Here is a 24,310-nt window from a genome sequence, read left to right as displayed (position 1 = left end):
AAGCTGACTTCAGTAAAAGGTATTTTGTTTGGCAGACAAGAAAGTGCTATTTTCACAGTTCTCTTTTATTTATTCTGCCTCCAGAATTATGTATTTAAGGGGTAGGTATGGTTGGCACTTGGCTCCTTTTCAGATTTCTGGAATTACCCTGTCTAAAAACTAGATTCTTAAAATACCCAGGTCCATGGAACAATCTAGAGCCTTGACTGGTAATGAGGCCATGTATATGGTACCCAGAGAGATGGATCATTCTTTGGAAATAGTAGGCAAGGACTCGGCAGAATCCTAAAGAGAACATTTCCTGCACTATCAAAAGTTACCATAAGTGGGAAAATTATAAGAGTAGTTAATGTTTACTAGGTGCTTACTATAGGCCTGCCACAGTGCTAGGCCCTTGGCATGGACTGAATTTATTATTTTATTTAAACTTTATTAAAACCCTTGAGGCATGTACTAATATTATCTCCATTTTATAAGAGAAGTTAAATGGTAACCAGTACAGCTGGTATTCAAAGCCAGCCAGGATAGTTTTGGAGACTGTGTTCTTAGTCACTGTATCTGCATCTCCTGATCTGTTTCTCACAAAACTGTGAGTTAGGTGGTTGCCTCCAGCGTTCCTCCACCCTCTCTGTGCCTTTCCTTTCACTTCCTGTCCGAGGCAGGATAGTGTGGTAGATAGATTACAGGTTTTGTATGTAGTCTGACCTGTGTTCAAATCCCGGGTATGTGAACCTAGACAGACTAACTTCTCCAGGGTGCAGTTTCCTCATTTGAAAATGGTGATAATAAGAACTACTTTCTAGGACAGTTGAATGGATTTAAAAAATACCTTGCAGTGGCAACTTCGCTATTCTGCCCAGGCCACCCTTTCAGGACCCTCCCTCCCTTGCTGCTGACTGTTCACAGCTGAGGCTCTTCCAGAGCCTGTCTTACTCAGATCAGATTATGCTTCCTCTCCAGGGCCATCTGGCATCCCATGACTTCTCAGTTGTGTGTGTGGGAAGGGCACAAAGGCTCGCCACCACTCCATCTCAATTTAGGACCACTCTGAGGGTCCATCCCTCCTCCTGAGGCTCCAGTGGCGGGGCTAGCTGAGACCTCTGCTGTACCTCCATCACCACCCTACTTCTTCTTCTGCCCAATCTTGCTGCTCATCCCTCTCAGGTGTTGGTGCTAAGATCACTTCCTAGTGAACCTTCACCCCAGAGTCTCTTTCCTAGGGAACCTGCCCTACAACAGCTAATGTTTGTACAATGTCTGATACACGATGCACAGTCAGTAAATTATTTCCTGGGTTCCTACTCACCTCACGTGAGTCGTACAGCAATGCCTCACCACCTGAGAATTTATTGTGCCTCTGACTACCTCTGTCTCATGAAAATTTAGCAATCCCATGTCTCAATGCCACAGGGGAGCATCTTATAAAAGCTGGTTAGTCGTGGATCGGTGTCTCTTTTCACTTGGATGGAGGGTGCGTGTAACCTCCTAGGCGCCTTAAGTGGTCAGAGGGTGAGCCTGATTCTAGAGGAGACCCAGTTATACCATGTCGGTAGCTGCCCACAGCCCCAGACATAAAAAGGCTTACAGTGAATGTTTGTTGTTGATGATGTAAGGCCTCTACTGACCCTGAAGAATGGACCTTCAGTTTTCAGAATTCCAAATAGATGGAATTCACAAACTAGACGCAGACACTCTCTCAACAGTAAGTGCTTTGAGAACTTCACAGCATTTGGAATTTCTGCACCATCAGCAGCATGCCTGAGAAATCTAAGCCCCGTGGCCTAAAAGTTACAGGGCCCAGACAGAGCAGGGAACAGCAGCAACACATGGCTAGCAGGCACATGGTCCTGCACCCTGTGAACACTGCTTGCGGGGCCTCTGACCACCCCAGGCTGGGGACTGTGTGGCCAGAGGGAGAAGCAGCTTTAGGCAGCCCTGTACATTGTCCTGGGGAAGGCTCTGGGCTTCACACAGAAGTGAGTGGGCTGTTCCATCTAATGGCCACTGAGGGGCTGTGACAAGGCTGCAGTAAGTCTGGATTCTCCACTGTATTGCCAGGTGATATGAAGACGACCTTTGGTTTCTGGAAAGATGCTCTAAAGCCAATGGCACTAGCCTACTACTGTTTTAAAGGCATTGTGATGTTCTTTTGTTGGGGAGTATCCCTGAGCAGTGGCCTATTCTTATGCTTTCAAAATAACTAAGAAAAATAACTTAAACTAATGTGGTATAGGAAGTCCACTTAGTACTGCTTATGTTGGGAGGCTGAGAGGTATGGTTTCAAACTGGGGTCCACTTACCAGCTGTATAACCTTATTTGTTCTTTACCTCATGAGCCTGTTCCTTCATCTGTGAAATGAGAACAATTTTTCTTCCCAGTATTTACTGTAAGACTTAAATGAGAATATTCATTTCAAAGCTCTTTGATGTGAAACACTACCCAAATGAAAGGTGTTCATATACTGCATGGAAATAGTGATATTTAAATAGTCACAAGTCAGCAATGATTGGATGCCTGGGAAATCTTCCTTGGGCATTGTAGTGGAAGCCTGTTGTTTTTGTCTGTTCTTTGGGTGACAGAACCCATCTTCCCCGCAGCAAAGTCATTTCATGTGATTTGCGTGGCAATGCCATTATCTCCTCTAGCCACGTAATCGTCCTTCTCCCTGGCCACATCAAGTGGTCCCGGGATGAACACATGACCCTGCCTGGGTCAATCAGAGCCTTCTCCAGACTCTTCTTCCAGAGTTATTGGGAAGGCTGTTGCTTTTTGCTAGACGAACTGGTAGGATGTAAAGCTGGGGATGGGGGAGGACATCACACACATGGATAGGCCTATTGAAGAAGTGGTAAGACCTAAACTTAAAAGAACCTGATACCCTGTACCCAGCTATGCTAGAAATTAGCTATATCCCTACACTTCCCAGGCATGGGAACCAAAAACATTTCCAATTTTTCTTAAGTTAGTTTGAATTGGGTTATCATTACTTGCAACTAACAGAGTCCTGAATAATACAGGAGTTGATAATAAGTTAGGGGACTGCCACTAATAATATTTTTCATTTCTCAAGGAGGCTTTTATGTGTTGGAGTCTTGTTTCCTCACCTCTAAAATGAAAGGAATAATATCTACTTCTGAAAGATTTTGTGAGGATTCAAGGAGATAGCATGCATAAAATTCCCTCTTCAGAGTTCATAAAGTGCTCACTACACTACATTGGATGCAGTGACACCCTATTGGATTTATGTGGCTTCTTGACATCAATATAGATTTTTCTCACTTTGGGGAAGATATCACTATCGTCTTGAATTCTTGGTTATCTTCTTTTCTTTTTTTTTAACGTTTTTTTTTTTTATTATTTATTTTTGAGACAGAGAGAGACAGAGCATGAATGGGGGAGGGGCAGAGAGAGAGGGAGACACAGAACTGGAAGCAGGCTCCAGGCTCTGGGCCATCAGCCCAGAGCCCGACGCGGGGCTCAAACTCACGGACCTCGAGATCGTGACCTGAGCTGAAGTCGGACGCTTAACCGACTGAGCCACCCAGGTGCCCCTCTTCTTTTCTTTTAAGTTTACTTATTTTGAGAGAGAGAGAGAGAAAGTATGTGTGTGTGTGGGGGGGAGGGGCAGAGAAAGAGAGGGAGAGAGAGAATCCTAAGCAGGCTCCACACTGTCAGCACAGAGTCTGATGCAAGGATTGATCCCACAAACTGTGAGATCACAACCTGAGCTGAAATCAAGAGCCAGATGCTTAACCCACTGAGTCATCCAGCCACCCCTCCTGGTTACCTTCTGAAGCACATTTGCTTAGCAAAGCTTTTCCTCAGGACTGCTGACTGAATGAACTAGCTTCAGCTGTGCGATGTACAGACCCAACCTCACCCCTAGGTGAAGCAGCAACTTCCAAACACTTGTGTAACTTGTGTTTCACCAGTCCATCTTCATCTGGTGGCTGATGTGTGGAATTTTATCATCGGAGCTTTGCATGGTTTTTAGATTTATTGAAATATAATATAAATGCAGATATGTATATATAAGTATATTTGTTCAGTGAGTTTCCTCAAACTGAACATGCTCATGTAGCCATCACTCAAATTAAGAAACAGAAAATTACCAGCATCCTAGAAGCCCCTCCCGTGTCTCTCACCCCATATTATTACCCATCCAAAAGTAACCATTATCCTGATTTCTAAAAGCAGGGATTATTTTGCCAGGGTTTTGTTCTTTATATAAATGGGATAATCCAGGATGTACTCAGTAGTGCCTATTTTCTTTTACTCAACAGTGTGTTTGTGAGATTTTCATGTTGTTGAGTTAGTTACAGTTTGTCCATTCTCATCACTGTGTAGTTTTCCATTCCACATCTTATTTATCCATTCTACTGTTAAGGAGCATTTTCATCTCAATGGCTGTAAATTAGTCACATGGTGAATCTTATTTGCAAAGAAGGTAGGAAAAACAGTTTGCTAGCCACAACAAAATCAGGGTATAATTACTAAGGAAGAAGGGAAGAATATATATTGTATAGGCAAATAATTATAATTACTGGTAGCTTCCTTCCTAAAATGTTTAGATAGTCTGTGGATAGTGGGGATGTGGATGGAAATGGGTGTTTTTTCTTTAAAAAATTTTTTGTGTACTAATTGTTTTATTAAATTAAGTATTTAATATTTATCCATACATATTATCCATAATTTATGGATAAATATTAAATATGTGTTATTCTAATCCCCCCCACAGAAATATGACAATAGCTAACTTTATTGCTTATCTACCACATGCCGGGTCTGCCTAAACAGTCTGTATTTTACGAATTCCTCAAAGTGATTCTTTGAGGTACATATTACTGTTCTCACAATATATATCAGGAAACTGAGGCACACAGAGGTTAAGTGACTTGCCCAGCACCATCCATTTAGCAAGTGTTAGCGCTGGTGTTCAAACCTAGGGAATCTACCCGAGTCTGTCCTTCACCTTAATGTTGTATTGCCCCTCCTAAAAGGAGATCAAACAAAGAATAAAAAGAGAAGCCAAATGTTGCTAAAGATGATGCTACCATTCTTACTATTGCCACAAATACAAGAGCTACAACTCTAGCATCTTTCATGATATCTTGATGTGCTCTGCATCGGGTGAGATCCTTAGCTGGGAGCCTCCTGCCCACGCCACTGAAAAGGAACCATGCCCTCCTGAAATCAATTGTGTCCCTGCCCAGGGAGCAGCGGGCCTAGGCTCTGCTTACTTTTAAATGCATTTGACACCCTTGGCAGCTCTGGCCATCATCAATACCACTTAACATATTTCCAAGGAGTCTGGTATGTTTGGGAGTGCCTCCTTGCCTCAAACTAAATTGGCCAATCCACAGGGTGAGTGCCTGAATCTATGCGAGGCTGGTTTGAACCTGTTCCGTGTACATAAGAATGAAAAATATTAGACATCTGTCACTTTATCCAATTAAGTCCTATATTTAGCTTATTAATAGAACTAAGAGCCTAACACAGGTCACCTGACTCCTTCAGTAGATGCCATTTCAATGGATTTTGCATTCCCTCTGATACCAGTATCCTTATGTCTGCTTTTTTGTTTCTTTAAGTAATTGCATTAAATAAAATTGTACGAGTAGAAATTGTACTGACTTTAACTGGTGACATTTGAGTGTTCCAATGCCTCTAAAAAGCCCTGCTCAGGCTGGCATTGAGCCATCTCCAAATGGAAACCCATTTAAAAACCCATTTTCCTGGCAAGAAACGATTGATGTGAACCTAGACTAACGAGATATTAAAGAGGCCCAAGAAGTGACATAGCTAGAGTTTGTTTGCTAGAATCCCAGGTCAGGCAATGTAAATGTTTTCCCTCTTCGGATGTACTGTGTATTGATTTGAGGTTAACTTGGTTTAAATTCTGGCAAGTAGAGTTGGTGGTTCTTATGTTTGGATTTTGTTATCAAAATCCTGGCAGTAAATTATTTTAGTCCTATTATATTTTAACACCTTTGAAACCAATGTCTGTGTTAGAACACATTAAGAAGGAAGAATTAAGAAGGAAGAAAACTCATTACTCCAGAGGTTCTGTAGTTTTTCCACTTAGGATTCTTTTGGGCATTAAGCAAAATTTCATTTTTCATGTATCTTCTCTGTGTGGCCTAGAAAGAAGTACCAAATTCTCCTCATGACCCTGACTTGTTCTCCCTTGCTCCTCAGGGGAGCCCCACTCGGACTGGCCTCCCTGAACACCCAGCCATGCCCCTGAATTTGGGCCACAGGCTTGAGTGGGAAAGAAAGACCATTAAACATTTACGAGTCTGGCAGGCACTTTCACTTAAATTATCCAATTAAATCTCCACAACAAATCTCTTCGTCTGGCATTCCTTCAGATAAGGCAACTAGGACTCCAAATAACTAAATTTTTCCCAGGTCCCACAGGTGAAGCCAGACCCTGGACTTTGAACCTGGTTTCATATGGCCTTCTCTGTGCCTCCCCCAAACTCCCAATTTGTTCTGATCCAAAAGAGGCAAGTGCCTTATTACTATCTCCCACCTCATTATAAAGATGGAAGAGCTATAATTATCTACACAAATTCATACCGAGGTGCTGTCATCCCCTCTTAACAGAGATCTCTTGAAGATTAAGTACCCAAAGAAATGAAGCACTAATAATACACTGCAGGGTAATTAAGTATAATGCATTTCTCCTCCTGGGGCTCTTTGTATCTTATTTGGACCAAAGTTTAAGTCAAGTGAATGAAGCTCCGGAGACCTCAGTGAGTCCTGAGAGGTTTTCAGGGGAAAAGGGGGTGGGTGGGCTTGATTAACCTTTCAGGGGTCACTCAAATCCAACTATGTAAGAAGCTTAGCCTCCCAGCCCTGGACAGTACCTCCATCGCCCACCCTTGCTGCTGCTTCTGCCCCTACAGTGTAGCTCAATCTTAGCTCAAGGTCTGGACTTCTGTGTGTTTGTAGTATCCTTATCCATAGTTCCTCTTCCTCAGCTTTATGTTCCTGGCTCTTTCTGAAAATATAATTCATAACCAATCATCTTTAATTCCTGCTTCACATTTAAAATAAAACTGTATATCTGCATATTCCTTATATTATCACTTAGTTGCTGACATGTTCTCTTTATTCCAGTGGGCTTGAGGGAATCTTCCAAGGGGAGAACCAGATCTTCCTCCAGCCTTGTCTAACTTCTCCAGGTGCACTGAGCTATTGCTGCTCTTTTTTCTGCTCCTCAAACACACCATGCTTCTTCCCACATCAGAATCTTTGCACCTGCTGCTCCCTCTGCCTAGAAAGCTCTACACATGATAGGCTCCTTCTCATCAATATGTCCCAAGTCAGATGTCACCTCTCTGAAAGAATTTTTCTGTCATCCCATGTAAAGAAGCCACCAACCTCCAGCCTCTCCATCCAACTCATTTGCTTTTTTTTTTTTTCATACTACTTATCTATCTGATGTTATCAGGTTTATTTGGGTATCTTAAAAAAATCTATCATAATTGTAGAGATCAGGGACCTTGTCTTGTTCACTGTTATTCCCTACCACCTAGAACAGTGGCTAGCACTTAGTAAGCAGTAACTAAGTTCTGATGTAATGCATGAATGAAGAGTCATATTCAATAAATGTGAGCCGAATGAATGAATAAAAAGTAAGATGGAGTTTGATTTCTCTTTCCTCTGGACACGCACATCCACACCTTTCATAGAGCAAAATTATTGTCCCCTCTGTATTGCAGTTGTCTTTTTTCTCTGGGTAGTCTAGGAGCTGAAAGAAATAAATGTATCTGTGTATCTTCCCTAGCACCTAGTAGAGTGCCTTTCACACTGTAGTTTCTCAGAAAATGTCTCAGGACATTTGCAGCCAAGCTGGTATTCTGTCCTTATGGATAAGTATGTTCATGCCATGTGATAATCATTGCACAAGGTAGAAGAAAAGGTGTCCTGCATGGCCACCTCCTTCCAGTCACCCTTCTGGGTCTTAGAAACATGCCGAGATCAGTCATGACAGTAATTTTCTCATAGATAGAATAATCGACAGTGTTAATTGTCTTGTCTCCAATAATCTTGTATTGACATTTTGAACCTCGATAACACATCAGGATATCTTTAAAGAATAGCCCCAGTGATGCCTTGAACCCTGTGGTCTGCTGTAACTTAGCAATCAAATCCATCTATAACTAGAGCTTGGGTAATTTTCCCACTAATGTGTTTGTTAAGTTGCACTTAGGCCAAAATTCATCTGCCATTTTTACTTTGCATACTTTATCTCTCTCATTTTGGCATATCACTCCCTATAAAAATTCAGTATCATTTTCAAATTTAGAGATTTTACCGTGCACTGTCTTTTCCAAAACATAATAAATCTTTAAATCAGATTGGCCTAGGATTGATTCCGTGAGAAATACACAGTGTGCATTACTCCATTCAATAATGTTCCTTCCCTATTAACTTGATTTTATTCTTTACCACAATAAAACCTTCTGCTGAATCCTAGGTAACTCAATTAAGAAACAAGTATTGGTGTGAAAAAATTTCAAAGATTTTCCCAAGAATAAAATACATTCATGTTTTCCCCTTTCTCTACACATTTATTTTCCTTCTGAAAGAATTTTGCAGGTTAGTCAAGCATGGTTTATTCTTACAGAAACTGAACTGATTTTTTCCTCTAATTGACAAATATTTGGTAATCCTATTTTTAATCCATGTTTCCATTAATGTGTGGCTATCTCCCTTTTAGAGGCCTGAATCCCCTCCCATATTCCTTTAGACTGGGCAAATAATGATTAAGTCTATACCTCAATTTTCAGCCTTTCTTGCTAACATAGGGAGCAGGTACAAGAGAACATTAAAAAAATCACCGGGCCTACCTTATTATTTTTAAAAATTATTTTACCGTATCACAAAAACTGCTGTCCACTTGCACATTCAAGCTATTGGCAAACATGTGGCAAAATGAGTAAAAAACGATCTGATCAAAATCACTATGTTTTCCAGAACTTATTGAAATATTTCCCACAGGGTTTCTTTCCCTTTTCCTTTTCTCTTTTCTCTAGTTTTGCCTCCTAAATAATTCTGTCATTATCCTCTCATTCAAATATTGTTATGGCTCCTTCCCTAGGCTTTATGTGTATTTTCCCCTTTCATCCCTAGCTCACTAACTCTGTATTTAGTTTCACTACTTATAGCCAGTAGTTGATAGTGATGAATTTTACCTTAAAATACTCATTTAGCCTCTACTTTATGGTCATTGATGTCACTCTTACAAGTTTTAAGTGGACTTTAGTGCATTATTCGTTTTTTAAGAACTTGAAATGCTAGTAACTCTAAAAGAAGTTTAAACCCATCTATTATTCTCTAGCGTACTTCTTTAAACAATCTAAGCAAATAAAACATTTAATCTTTTCCCTTTATTCTGCTCTCTTTGATAGAAACTCAGTACTCTTGATTTGTTAATAAGGCAAATAAATTCTCTTTTAAAAGACATGATGGTTGTGTACTTGTGCTTAGAGTCACAACTAGAAACTCTAAGCTTCCAAGTGACAATTTTAGAGAATGCTCTTTTAACCTTCATTAATTGCAAAATAAACAAATCTGTGAAGCTAAACCTTCAGGAATCTGTAGTAGATTTTCAAAGCTTTTTAATGTTTTGAAAAGTCATTTAATAAGTCTTTGAGTGGATTTGGTTATTGTTTGTTTGTTTTTCTTTAACAGTTATACTGAGATATAATTCATATACCATATAATTCACTTTTTATGCCATATCCTGCCATAAGCAACCACTAATCTACTTTTTGTTTTTATAGGTTTCTCTACTCTAGGCTTTCATATAAGTAGAGTCATATAGTATGTGGCAGTTTTTTTTATAGTATGAGTAGTTTTTGCTCTTACATTTATCTTTGATGCATCTTGAGATCATTTTTGTATATGACATAAAGTAAGGGTCCAACTTCATTCTTTTGCATGTGGCTATCCAGTTGTCCCCAACATCATTTGTTTAAAAGACTATTCTTTCTCCATTGAATGGTCTTGGCAACCTTGCTGAAAATAGATGTATGAATTTATTTCTGGACTCTTAATTCTGTTCCATTGATGTATGTCTACCTTTGACCATACCACGTTATCCTGATTACTGTTGCTTTGTATTAAGTCTTGAAATTGAAATGTAAATTCTACTTTATTTTTCCTTTTCAGAATTGTTTTGGCTATTCTGGGTGCCTTGCAATTCCATTCAAATTTTATAATCAGCTTGTCAGTTTGCAAAAAGAAGTCATCTGTAATTCTGTTAGGAATTGCATTGAATCTATAGATCAGTTGGGGGATTATTTACATTTTAACAATGTTAAGTTTTCTAATCTGTGAACATGGGAATGTTTTCTCATTTATTTGGCTTTTATTTAATTTCTTTCAAGACTATTTTTAGTTTTCAGAGTATTAGTTTTACACTTTTTTGTTAAATGTATTCCTAATCATGTTATTCTTTTAGATGTTCTCATAAAAGGGTTGTTTTCTTATTTTCATTTTTAGGTTGATCATTACAAGTGTAGAAATACAATTGATTTTTACATATGTTTTATTAAAAATTTTTAATGTCTTTATTTATTTTTGACAAAGAAACAGAGCAAGTGAGAGAGGGGCAGAGAGAGAGAGGGAGACACAGTATCTGAAGCAGGCTCCAGACTCTGAGCTGTCAGCACAGAGCCTGACGCAGGCCTCGAATTCAAAGCCGTGAGATCATGACCTGAACTGAAGTTGGAGGCTCAACCGAGTCACCCAGGCACCCCAATTGATTTTTACATGTTGATCTTGTATCCTGCAACCTTCAGGAACTTATTCATTAGTTCTAATAATTTTTTAGTGTATGAAGAGTATGTCACCTGTGAATGTTGTTTTATTTCTTCTTCTCCAATCTGGATGCCTTATATTTCTTTTTCTTGCCTAGTTTCCTCCATATTCACAAGAGATATTGTTCTATAGTTTTCTTTCCATGTGTTTGCCTGCTTTTGATTTCAGGGTAACATTGACCTCATGGAATGATTTGGGAAGTGTTCCCTCCTTTTCTATTTTTTGGAAGAGTTGGTGAAGAATTTAGATTTATTCTTCATTGAATGTTTGGTAGAATTCAATGGTGAAAACATCAGGGCCTACGTTCTACTTTGTGGGCATTTTGGGGAGGGGGCGGTTACTTATTTGTCCCTTCAGTTGCCATAGTTCTATTCCAATTTTCTATTTCTTTTTGAGTCAGTTTCAGTAGTATGTGTCTTTCTTGGTTCCTGATTCTCTGTCTGAGCTTTTCCACTTGATTGCCTGTAAGCATTGGAGGCAGATGTGATAAATCTACACCAGGATTATGAACCACAATGAGTGTGGCTGGCTGCAAGACTTGGAAGGGGAAAAAAATCAGTCAGGGATCAGCAACCTGTGAATCAATAGAAGCCAGAATGTGCATTAGTAGGGAAGTCAGGACCAGCCATGAATCAGAGCCAGTAGGACACCAGACCCCAGGGGAAGGATAAGAACCATGAAGTATGCAAATCTGGGAAGGGAAAAAAAAAGCAATAAAATAAAAGGCAGACTAAGGTTTAGGCAGAAAGATCAGAGCCCAGCAGTAAGAATAGAAACTAATCCAGTTTTTCTGAGCATGTGGTGAAGGCAGAAACTACTCCCTAAGCTTGGTGTCTTGGGATTCAAGGATGCAGATGTGTGGGACTATCTAACCACATTGGGGAATGAGGGAAGAGGAGAACTGAAATAATAGGAGAATTCTGAAATGATCTATATAACCTGTTCAAGACATGTTCTAGAACCCAACCCCTTAACTATGACAGAGAACTATCAAAAAAAAATTTAATTTAATATTAGTATATATAATTTAAAATCCATTCTCAAACCATACATGACTATACCAAACAATGCACAATTAGACTGACATTTTATATGTTCCAGAAACAAGAAATCATTTTCTCATATTTTGGAATATAAAATCTGAGCCTTTATCCCAAATAATTCTCTTCCAAAAAGCATGGGTAACATGAGTCCATTAAATAAATAAAAGAAGTAAAATGGAAAATATTTCTGATCACATATTTGATTAAAATATTTAGTATTGTGTATCTGGAAAAAGACTATCCCTTGAGGAATACAAATTCCAAGTAAGATGGGGTCTATTTTAAAGAAAGAAAGCCACAGCTATGCTAATAATCCCTTTTAAGATTCTGTGGATAACATGAGACCCACAGTAGTATCTAACATAAACATGTAAGGAGATTTGAGAGAAACACAACAAAAATAAACTGTGAGAATCACCCCTACGAAGTTTTTTCCACCCTCCAGCTCTTCTCACATCTGAAGGAAAAGACGAGACCTCTGAGGAGAGTAGAAAGAGATAAAGAGAAGAATCAGACAAGTGAATTTGTAAACCATCTCCTTGAAGAAAGCACCATATTAATTGATAGAGGTAGGGATGGATTGATTATTTGATTTGTTATTGAGTTAGTCAGGACTCTCTTAGTTTAAAGTCTGGAAAACCAACACAAATGAGCTTAGCTCCAAAGGTAGCTTGTTGGTTCATTTAGTTGCAAAGTCTAAGGGATGATATGGAACTGGAGGCTACCCACCATTTTATTGCTCCTTCCATTTCTTGGCTCTGACTTCCTTTTCTTTTGTGAAGGTCACATACCTGCCACACACTCATAATTGAGATCCTTACCATCTGTCACTAGTGTGGCTGCGGTAACCTCTTGAACAGTTTGTATCTGCAGGGCATCCTCCACCTTGTCATTAGAATTGCCTTTCTAGAATGCAATTCTGATCATGACACATCCCTGTTTGAACCCTTCCATTAATCGCAGGACAAAAACCCAACCCCCCAGGAACACAGCTGCATTGTTATTTATGACGTGGTCCCTAGGCACCTCACTGGCCTTGTTCTTGTTGCTCCCCTTGCACTGCATGTACTGATCTCCCTGAAGTAATCAGTGTTCCTCTCTCTTGACATGCGCTTTTACATCTTCATGCCTTTGCACACACCGTGCCTTGACCTGAAATTCCCTTCATTTTTTGGTCCCCACTCCCTATGCAGTGAACACTCATTCTTTAAAGACTGTCTCCTTTGGAAAACTTATGAATCCTCCCAGCTGGGTTGGGTGCCTGTGCTAGGCACATCCAAGCACCCTGAGCTTACTTTAGGTACACCACTTTACTGTAATTATCTGTTCATTGGTGTCCTCCTCTAGCAAACAGTAATCTCTCTAAAGACAGGGTCCTTGTTCTAGCATAATATCCTGGGAAGAATGGATCCATAATAAATATTTTCTTTTCTTTTATTTTTTAAAGTTTATTTATTTTGAGAGAGACAGAGCACAAGTGGGGGAGGGGCAGAGAGGGAGGGAGACAAGATCTGAAGTGGGCTCTGTGCTGACAGCAGAGAGCCCGATGTGGGGCTTGAACTCAGGAACTGTGAGATGATGACTTGAGTTGAAATCCGATGCTTAACTGACTGAGCCACCCAGGAGCCCCCATAATAAATATTTTAAAACATCAATGATATTCTAAAAACTATACAGGGGCACCTGGGTGGCGCAGTCGGTTAAGCGTCTGACTTCAGCCAGGTCACGATCTCGCGGTCCGTGAGTTCGAGCCCCGCGTCGGGTTCTGGGCTGATGGCTCAGAGCCTGGAGCCTGTTTCCGATTCTGTGTCTCCCTCTCTCTCTGCCCCTCCCCCATTCATGCTCTGTCTCTCTCTGTCCCAAAAATAAATAAACGTTGGAAAAAAAAATTAAAAAAAAATAAATAAAAAAATAAAAACTATACAGAAACCCAAAGCACAGGAGGGTAATTACAGACTCAATCTTTCAGAAAACTGAATGAATAATGTATGGGGCAAATCTGAAAAATATTTCATAGGACACAGAAAATTGATAAAGACATAAAAATGAAAATGATGAAATTGAGTATAATAGATATAGAAAGTATATGGGACAGTTGTTTCTTGACTTCCAGGTATATTTTTCCTTTTGGAAATCTCTCATGCCATACCTGGCTGTCAATCATTTGACCCCACCATCTCTGCCATGAGAATGAGCATGGAACTCGGGCTGACCATCCTGTTCCCTTGGACCTGGAAATGGAAGGTGACCCAGAATAAGAACGGCTTCCCCTGTGCCCCCAGATCTCTTGCCCTCACTAGGGTCAATTAGCATTTTTATGAAGGGACCAATACGGGTCCCTTTTGGAATCTCGAATCATGAGCTGCAAGGGGGCACTTTTGCAGTCAAGTAAAGCAAGCCCACCTGAAAATTAAGCCAAAATAGAAAAAAGATTGTTGAAAAGTAGAGAGATGGCATTTGCTTTACAGTTTTGAACTGCTGTATCCAGATGTATCTGACATCAGATTTCACAATCAAACTCCCAATAATGTGAGACCTAACTTTTTTTGAAAAAGATTATTTATTTATTTTGAGATAGAGATAGAGAGAGAGAGCACAAGTGGAGGAAGAGCAGAAAGAAGAGGGAGAGAGAGAAACCCAAGCAGGCTCCATGCTATCAGCCTGGAGCCCAAAGCGGGGCTTGAACTCATGAACTGTGAGATCATGACCTGAGCCAAAATCAAGAGTTAGACACTTAACTGACTGAGCCATCAAGGCATCCCTGTAAGACCTAACTTTTTATTCATTTGTAATCATAAGACAAAGATTGGTAACTGGAAGTGGAATATAGTCCAAGTGTCAGGCTCTAAAATATAGAATTTCTGAGCTGAGGTATAAGCGGTAATGAGAATTCTTCTGTTCCCACCTGAGTACTGAACATCTGGGTTATAGGGTAGACACAAATTAGACTGTCACCTGTTGTATTTGGAAATCTGATCACATGCCCCCTGTGGCTAGTGTTTTAGTGGCTTGCAGAAAATGTCAAGATATTGGAGTAAGTTAGTGACTTTTTGATACTTTTAATAACATAAAAAAAAAATAGTTTTCATCAAACAGTTAAACAGAGTTAGGTTATGCTCCAGCAATCCCATTCATAGATACTCCAAAAGAAATGAATACGTTCACATAAAACCTGTACATGAACATTTATAACAACATTATTCATAATAGCCAAAGGGTAGACAGAACAACCCAAATGTTCATTGACTGATGAGTGGATAATCAAAATGTATATGCATACAGTGAATATTATTCAGCAATAAAAGAAGTGAAGTGCTAATGCATGCTACAACATGGATGAACCTTGAGAATATTATGCTAAGTGAAAGAAGTCCATCACAGAGGACCACAGAATGTATGATTCCATTTATATGAAATGTCTACAACAAGGTAATCTGTAGAGGCAGAAAGCAGATTAGCAGTTTTAAGGGCTGGGAGGATGGGAGGATTGACGTGAGGAAGTGGTGGCACAAAAACAGACACCCAGATCAATAGTACAGGAGAGAGAACCCAGAAATGGACCCACAAATGTATGGCCTACTAATCTTTGACAAAGCAGGAAAGAATATCTAATGGAATAAAGACAGTCTCTTCAGCAAGTGGTGCTGGGAAAACTGCACAGAGACATGCAGAAAATGAACCTGGACCACTTTCTTACACCATACACAAAAATAAACTCAAAATGGATGAAAGACCTCAATGTAAGACAGGAAGCCATCAAAATCCCCTAGGAGAAAGCAGGCTAAAACCTCTTTGACCTCAGCCGCAGCAACTTCTTACTCAACACGTCTCTGGGGGCAAGGGAAACAAAAGCAAAAATGAACTATTGGGACCTCATTGAAATAAAAAGCCTCTTCACAGCGAAGGAAACAATCAGCAAGACTAAAAGGCAACCGACAGAATGGGAGAAGATATTTGCAAAAGACTTATCAGATAAAGGGTTAGTATCCAAAATCTATAAAGAACTTAACAAACTCAGCACCTGAAAAACAAATAATCCAGTGAAGAAATGGACAAAAGACATGAACAGACACTTCTCCAAAGAAGACAACCAGGTGGCCAACCGATACATGAAAAAATGTTCAACATCGCTCATCATCAGGGAAATACAAATCAAAACCACAATGAGATACCACCTTACGCCTGTCAGAATGGCTAACATTAACAACTCAGGCAACAACAACAGATGTTGACGAGGATGCAGAGAAAGAGGACATTTGGGCTCTTTCCATCCTTTGGCTATTGTTGATAGTGCTGCTATAAACATGGGGGTGCATGTGTCCTTTCGAAACAGCACGGTGTGCTGTTTCAAAGGGGCATATTCAAAGGGGCACCTGGGTGGCTCAGTCAGTTAATCGTCTGACTTTAGCTCAGGTCATGATCTTGAGGTATGTGAGTTCTAGCCCCATGTCAGGCTCTGTGCTGACAGCTCAGACCCTGGAACCTGCTTCAGATTCTGGGTCTCTCTGCCTCTCCCCCCTTGTGCTCTGTCTCTGTCTCTCTCTCAAAAATAAATAAACATTAAAAAAAAGAGAGACCAAATGTCTATCGATGGATGAACGGATAAAAAAGATGTGGTGTATATATATATACAATGGAGTATTACTCGGCAATCAAAAAGCATGAAATCATGCCATTTGCAACTATGTGGGTGGAACTAGAGGGTATTGTGCTAAGCGAAATTAGTCAGAGAAAGACAAATACATGACTTCACTCATATGAAGACTTTAAGATACAAAACAGATGAACATAGGAAAGGGGAGCAAAAATAATATAAAAATGGGGAGGTGGACAAAACATAAGAAGCTCAAATATGAAGTACAAACAGAGGGTTGCTGGAGGGATTGTGGGAGAGGGGATGGGCTAAATGGGTAAGGGGCACTAAGGAATCTACTCCTGAAATCATTGTTGCACTACATGCTAACTAACTTGGGTGTAAATTGAAAAATAAATAAACTATTAAAAAAAAAAGAGGTGAGGAAGTGGGGTTTCTCTCTGGGGTAATGAAAGTGTTCTAAAATTGGATGCCTGGATGGTTCAGTTGGTTGAGCTTCTGACTCCTGATTTCAGCTAAGGCTAATTTCAAGTTTCATGAGATTGAGCCTCAGGTTAGTCTCTGTGCCAACAGTGAGGAGTTTGCTTGGGATTCTTTCTCTCTCTCTCTCTCTCTCTCTCTCTCTCCCCCCACCTCCCCTGCTCATGCGCTCATGAGCACACACTTTCTCTCTCAAAATAAGTAAATAAACACTAAAAAGAAGAAAGCGTTCTAAAATTGATTATGGTAATGGATGTACAACTCTGTCAATACACTAAAAGCTGTTAATGTGTACACTTGAAATGGGTGAATTACATGGCATGGAAATTTTATCTCAGTGAAGTTCTTTTGAAAAATCTCACTCTGGTCTCAATAGCAAGCAGAAAAGCGATACCATCCATATGACTTTGCTGAGAGTCTCTTTCTGCCTATAACCAGCAATCCCGGATCCTTAAGAGTCAGCAACTCATATACATTTGAAGGAGTCTAACAGCAGTATTCTTGACTTGAGCCTGAAGCTAAAGATAGTGAGAATAAAAACAGGAAGGTGAGGAGTGTGGTGGACGAGAAGACTGGCAAGGGTAGAAGGCTGGCCCCTGGGCCTTACCCAGACGCTTCCTGCTGTTACTTCTCTGCCCCACAAAAGCAAGAGTAATTCCACTGTTAAGATACAACCACTGGATGTAATCCAGAGAAAGATTATGGGTTTTGGAGTGCTGGGTCACACTGAGGGACAGAGGCCGGGAGGAGTACAGTTAAAACAAGGATAGGGGGATGGCAGACATTCACAGTCTGTGGCAAAAGGAAAAAGCCACTGGGCTAGGGGTTTAGGTTCAAGAATCACAATCCTGCCCAATCTCTGGTTTTGGTTACTAGTCCATTGGGTTGATGATGCAAAACTAGTCTGCTGCCAGGGGCACCTAGGTGGCTCAGTTGGTTAGGCATCCGACTTTGGCTCAGGTCATGATCTCACGCTCTGTGAGTTCGAGCCCCATATCCAGCTCTGTGCTGACAGCTCAGAGCCTGGAGCCTGCTTCTAATTCTGTGTGTCCCTCTCTCTCTGCCCCTCCCCCACGCATGCCCTGTCTCTCAAAAAAAGTGAATAAACTTTAAAAAAAAATTTTTTTTAAACTAGTCTGCTGCCAGAGCAGGGGCTTTGGTCTTTCGGCCAGAAGTATAGGTATATGCCATAGAGTAGGGGCCAGAAGCTGGTTTCCCATTTTCAAATAAGGGTTTTTGTTGTAGCTTTCTGTTATACCTCATGAATTGAAATACTGAATATGTCGGGGGTAGTTATATTTCTCATTTATCCATAGGTTGCTAAATGATGAGTCATCTGGGCCTGAAATCCTGGACTTTAGAACGTTACATGGTAACTGGGTGAATTTTGAAATTTCTTCTTTTGGGGAGGAAGAGAGGGTGTATTCTTTTGTGGAAGAGGAACTTGTGTTGTCATAGGGAGGAACACTTTTTAAACTGAATGTACAGAAATAAGGTTGTGTGCTCTGTGTGTGTGTGTGTGTGTGTGTGTGTAGTATGCTGGGTAGTTTAGGGATGGAGCACGCCCTTTCTGTTTCGGAACAGCCTGACCAACATCTGGTGGGCATATGATGTGTACCCCTCCATACTCTGATTGGTCATAGGTGCATCACATATTTTTTATAAGGGTTTTTTTTAATGTTTATTTTTGAGAGGGAGAGAGAGCGCGCACTTGTGAGCAGGAGAGGTGCAGAGAGAGAGAGAGAGAAGGAAACCAATTAGAATCTTCTTTGGGGAGGGTAGAATTGATATGCTTTCTGTGGGAGAAAAGTCCTTTCTCCTTGTGATATCTGAAGTAACCCAAAAGCTTAAAGCTACTGGGAGCTAATTTTGCTGCCATTTTCAGAAAATCAGCCAGAGAACAGAACTACTAGAGAAGAAAGGCAAGAAGGCAGAGATCAATATGTGTTTTGTTTTTTATGGCATCCCCAGCACTAATAACAATGTCTGGCACATAGCACTCAGTAAATGTTTGTTGAATGAATAAAATCAGAACTGAAAAATAGGAAGAGAGAGAGAGAATGCTGGTAACATGGTTTGAAATTCTGGTTCCAGTTGTTTAGAGCCAACTGTACCCCTTGGACTTCCCAAGTACATCGGCCAATAAAAATTCCCTTTATTTTTTTTTTAATTTTTTTTTTCAACGTTTATTTATTTTTGCGACAGAGAGAGACAGAGCATGAACGGGGGAGGGGCAGAGAGAGAGGGAGACACAGAATCGGAAACAGGCTCCAGGCTCTGAGCCATCAGCCCAGAGCCTGACACGGGGCTCGAACTCACGGACCGCGAGATCGTGACCTGGCTGAAGTCGGACGCTTAACCGACTGCGCCACCCAGGCGCCCCTTTTTTAAAAAAAAATTTTTTTTTCAACGTTTATTTATTTTTGCGACAGAGAGAGACAGAGCATGAACGGGGGAGGGGCAGAGAGAGAGGGAGACACAGAATCGGAAACAGGCTCCAGGCTCTGAGCCATCAGCCCAGAGCCTGACACGTATTTTTTAAGTTAATGTGGCAGATATTGAAAACTGGCTCACTCAACAAGACTCCAAGCCCGTACTAGCATGACTTTGTGGACACCACAAGCTGGAAAACTAAAGTCTACATTACTCAGATGCCTTTGCACTGAGGATTTCTGCATGTGATGTGTATCCACTAAGTAGATACATCTGAATGAGATTTGAAAGGGGGTTATGAGTATCATGGAGTGGCTATACTGGCAGCACTCTGTCACCAGAGGCATTTGGGTACTTTTGCAGCAGGTATGACAGAAGCCCTGATGTCTAGTCCGTCCCTAGCTCTGTGTGATCGGCAAGGGTGGCAGCAATTTCCTGGTCTGGCAGCTTTCATGACCATGACAGAGGTAGCATAGTTTGCATTTAAATTAGCAGGGATATAGCAGCCAGACCAGCAACTTCACTGAGGTAGATGTTAGATGTGGCTTGCGGGGTTGTTCTGGAAGTCCAGCCTGCTACTACAAGCCTCTTCGTCATTCCTTAGTAAGCGAATAGACTTTAGTAGGTATCTCCCTCCTTAAACTGGCTAGTGTCAACTCTTTTCTGCAAGGAAATTCAGACCACTATACATAAATTTGATTTTCTGTCAGTAGCAACTGCAAGAATCCAGAAAAACTTTGTAGAAATTCTGAAGGCAAAACCAACAAAGAAGCAGAAATAATTAAACTATGAGGAAACTTTCAAGTATAGAAACAAGGGAAATGATATTTTCAATGGAAAACATATCAGACTAGCTTCAGACCTCTGTGCCATACCAAATACCACAAAACAATAAAACAATATCCATAGAAACTTGAGGGAGGGGATGCTGTCATTTATGTATAATCTCAAATAAATGGCATTCTCAGATATAAAAGATCTCAGAGTCAGACCATTTGTATGTCCTATCTCAAAAATTTCTCATGATGGATGCTCTTGCACTGAGAAATTTGTCAAAACTAAAGAATAAAAAAATTGAGAATTTGTAGCAGAAAAAAAGCTGATGACACACAACAAAACCAAGGAAACATATAAAAATAACATTCATAAATATAAAAGTGAGTGCAAAACAAAAACAATTATAAAGAAAATATGTGAGTTTTTAAAAAAAATACATAGGAAGGTACATCTATTAGAGCTCTTTATAAGCAGTAGAAATGAACTCTGAGCAAATACAGGAATTTATCAGAGGGCTGTGGGGTAGCCACAGAATCAAAACACAAAATACTGAATCATCAGGTCTCAGAAAGGATAGGAACCAGAGCAAGTCCAGGGATCCAGAGGAAACTAACAGACAATCTCAAATCATTGCAACTGAGATGCTCTGATTACTTAGAATGTAGAAAAGACCATTTCCTAGTTCTGTCACTGTGTTCTAGGGCCCGAGACTGTACCATTTTGTCCCAACTGTCTGATCATGCCAGCCATTGTCATTCTTCAAGACTGTGGGGATACTTTCGGCCTCCTAGAGGGCTTTCCCTCACATCTCATTGGCCAGAATGGCATCATATTCCCATTCCTAAACCAATGAATGCAAGGAGAATGGAATTATTTAGGTTTGGGTTTAGTCTAATTAAAATTCACCCCCTGGTCCTGGAGAGGAGTTCAGTCTCCTGGAGGCACATGGTTGTCTTATAACTTTAAAATAAAAAAGGCATTGTGTTGAGCAAGTAAAAACAGCTGTTGGGTTAGCCACAAACAGTGGCATTAATATCTGAAATTCCCTCAGGGATATAGCATTGCCTTTGCTTTGCTATTTTAATAGGGAGAGGGAACTCTAGTATCTTCCATTTTGTTCTTCCTACCATCGTAGGGAAAATATCTGGGACTTTTTGCCAGTTGTTGAGAATATTTTATTCAACACAGGAACTGGAACAAAATGACAGAATGAATGTGCTTAGAGTCTGACTGTGTCAAACTTCATTTATTTTACCTGACCCAGGTATGTCCTTATTCTGATAGGTGGGTCTCAGTGAATTTCTCTGTGCCAGAAATTACTATCAGCTTAGAGCAAGTATCTAAAAGTTCCTGAGAAGTCTTAATTATTTCTCTTATCCAAGGACATAGTTATACTTTCAAGTGGCCGTTAGGAATACCTAGGGGTAACAGTCAAAGAATCTACTTTTGCTAGTATGTTACCTAGTCTCCCCTTCAAGCAAGATGCCTGTGGATCTGTGGATTCAGCTCTGGAAATTGGATGAGGAGTCATGACTATTGTCTTGGCTCAAATCAGGCCTTATTTAAGTTACCTAGGGTATTTTGGTCATACAAGTCAAGACTTTAGTGACAACTCTTTGCTCAAATAGGCATAGCCAGAGAGCTATGAAAGTGAAATCATTCTGATTACGAAGCTGATCTTTCTGCCTATTGTAATCATGCACAGATTGCCTCTGATTGTTGATGGAGGCTATCTCACTTCTGCAATTTCAAGATTCTCCTTTCCCAAATGAAACTAGGCAACACATTTCTTTTTTTTTTTCAATATATGAAATCTATTGTCAAATTGGTTTCCATACAACACCCAGTGCTCATCCCAAAAGGTGCCCTCTTCAATACCCATCACCCACCCTCCCCTCCCTCCCATCCTCCATCAACCCTCAGTTTGTTCTCAGTTTTTAAGAGTCTCTTATGCTTTGGTCCTCTCCCACTCTAACCTCTTTTTTTTTTCCTTCCCCTCCTCCATGGGTTTCTGTTAAGTTTCTCAGGATCCACATAAGAGTGAAACCATATGGTATCTGTCTTTCTCTGTATGGCTTATTTCACTTAGCATCACACTCTCCAGTTCCATCCACGTTGCTACAAAGGGCCATATTCCGTTCTTTCTCATTGCCATGTAGTATTCCATTGTGTATATAAACCACAATTTCTTTATCCATTCATCAGTTGATGGACATTTAGGCTCTTTCCATAATTTGGCTATTGTTGAGAGTGCTGCTATAAACATTGGGGTACAAGTGCCCCTATGCATCAGTACTCCTGTATCCCTTGGGTAAATTCCTAGCAGTGCTATTGCTGGGTCATAGGGTATGTCTATTTTTAATTTTCTGAGGAACCTCCACACTGCTTTCCAGAGCGGCTGCACCAATTTGCATTCCCACCAACAGTGCAAGAGGGTTCCCGTTTCTCCACATCCTCGCCAGCATCTATAGTCTCCTGATTTGTTCATTTTGGCCACTCTGACTGGCGTGAGGTGATATCTGAGTGTGGTTTTGATTTGTATTTCCCTGATAAGGAGCGACGTTGAGCATCTTCTCATGTGCCTGTTGGCCATCCGGATGTCTTCTTTAGAGAAGTGTCTATTCATGTTTTGTGCCCATTTCTTCACTGGGTTATTTGTTTTTCGGGTGTGGAGTTTGGTGAGCTCTTTATAGATTTTGGATACTAGCCCTTTGTCCGATATGTCATTTGCAAATATCTTTTCCCATTCCGTTGGTAGGCAACACATTTCAACTGCAACATTTCTCACTAGCAATTTCCAACATTCAGAAAATAGTGAAGCATAAGAAAAAGATACTGGAATTTCCTTCAGCAGTGCAGGTCTTAAGGTCTTGGGGAAGGGATAGTCATTCCAGTCCTTCTTGGGGCAATAGTTGTGGGTATATAAGCAGGATCTATTCCAGCATTCCTATCTCAGGGAGTCGTTGATTTCCTTCCTGTACCTATGCCAAGGGATTTTTGGCATCTCCACTTTTTTTAATGAGGCGTGTTGTGGAGCCTGATTTGCTTTATCCAACCCAGTTAGACACCCAACTCCTTGAGCCAGTACTCTGGAAGCAGCACTTCTGATAAGTGCACCCACATTGACAAATTCAGTCCAATCTAAAATTATATTTCACTCTTCTTGGTTGAGTGCTTTAAAAAATATATTCCTGCAAAAATTTCAACAGTAGTTTCTTTTTTTAAAGTAGCAAATCTCAGGGCACCTGGGTGGCTCAGTCGGTTGAGCATCCGACTTTGACTCAGGTCATGGTCTTGCGGTTTGTGAGTTCAAACCCCACCTGGGTTCTTTAGTTCAAGCCCCACATCAGGCACGCTGACAGTGCAGAGCCTGCTTCAGATCCTCCGCCCCCTTCTCATTGCCCCTCCCCAGCTCACACTCTCAAAAATAAATATACATTAAAAAAAAAAGTAGCAAATGTCTGCAGTCCTTGCTAGGTAAAAACCTTCTCTTGGCAAAAGGAGAGTCCTGGACAAATACATGAGGCAGATATTATTGCCTATTCATGTCTTCTATGTGCTTACTGTGACGTTCATTGAAGGACTTATTGTATTTATTATTTAAAATTTTTAAACATTTGAGTATAGTTGACACATAATATTACATCAATTTCACATATACAACATAGTGATTCAACATCTCTGAATGTTATGCTACGTTCACCACTAGTGTAGTCACCACCTGGCACCATACAATATAATATCATTGGCTCTTTTCCCTAGGCTGTGCCTTTTATTCCCATGACTTACTCATTCCATACCTGGAAGCTTATATCTCCCACTCTTCTTCACCTACTTTGCTCATCTCCCAACTCCCCTTTCCTCTGGCAACCATCAGTCTGTTCTCTGTATTTGCAGGTCTGATTCTGCTTTTTGTTTGTTTATTTAGTTAGTTAGTTAGCTGGATTTTTTAGATTCCATACATGAGCGAAATAATATGCTATTTGTCTTTATTAGTCTGACTTATTTCACTTGGCATTATACCCTCTAGGTCTATCCATGTTGTCTAATGGCATAATCTCATGGCATAATCTCAAATGGCATAATCTCATCCCTTTTTATTAATATGCCATTTGTATCAATATAAATATTCCATCCCTTTATTAT

The sequence above is a fragment of the Felis catus genome, chromosome F2, assembly GCF_018350175.1.
Source record: "Felis catus isolate Fca126 chromosome F2, F.catus_Fca126_mat1.0, whole genome shotgun sequence".
In the NCBI taxonomy this organism is placed as follows: Eukaryota; Metazoa; Chordata; class Mammalia; order Carnivora; family Felidae; genus Felis; species Felis catus.
Note: the sequence above shows the minus strand (reverse complement) of the source record.